This window comes from Balearica regulorum, chromosome 9 (genome assembly GCF_011004875.1).
Source record: "Balearica regulorum gibbericeps isolate bBalReg1 chromosome 9, bBalReg1.pri, whole genome shotgun sequence".
Lineage (NCBI taxonomy): Eukaryota > Metazoa > Chordata > Aves > Gruiformes > Gruidae > Balearica > Balearica regulorum.
In genome coordinates, this window is record NC_046192.1 from 592742 (window position 1) to 593533 (window position 792).

The window sequence follows — 792 nt, forward strand, 5'->3', positions numbered from 1 at the left end:
GAGTCCTCCACGGCCACCACCGTCCCGCAGGGATGACACCGGTAACGGCAGGTAGCTCGGCTCCCATCGTGTCCTGGGTGAAGTGGGGGGATGCTGCCACGATACGCCGCCCACCGGCCGCCTGCGTGCTCCGGGGTGGGAAGCACACAGAGGGCACGGGGTGTCCTTGCCGCCCGGGGACGGCTCCCGGGGGGCTCTGCAGGTGCCCGTGCTCTCACTTCCCCTCTGCACGCCGGGATTAAATCACCGCTGGTAAAATTAGCAGATGACACACGGGCGGGCGGGTGGCAAAACCTGGGCTGGGGAGCAAGGCGGGCTGCGGGGGACAAGCCGGCTCATTGCAGAGCTGGGCACGATTGGAGACCTGAAGTGGCTGCGGCCCCACGGGTGCTCAGCGTCCCACGGGTGCTCAGCACCCCCCGGGGCCTCTTGCTGCCACGGGGTGCAGGGAGAGGTGGTGGGGGCCAAGCACGGCTGTGGGGCGGGCGGCTGCAGGGGTGCCTTGGGAAGAGCCGAAGCCCCTGGAGAGCCAGGGTTGGAAGGGGGGGGATGGCGAGCGGCGCCTGCTAAATTTAGAACCCGCTCCGGAAAAAAAAAAAAAAAAAAAAATTAAGAAAAAATTGCAGGCTCCAAATTTAGCCAGTTGCAGCTCCTGCTCCATTGCGCTGCCGCTGAGGACGCCACTTCAGCCCTGGTGCCCCGAATCAGGCACCACCCGTGGGGGTCCCCAAAGGTTCCCCGTGCCTGGCCGGGAATCGGGGAACCCCAGCGCACCCCAGGACCAGCCGAGTA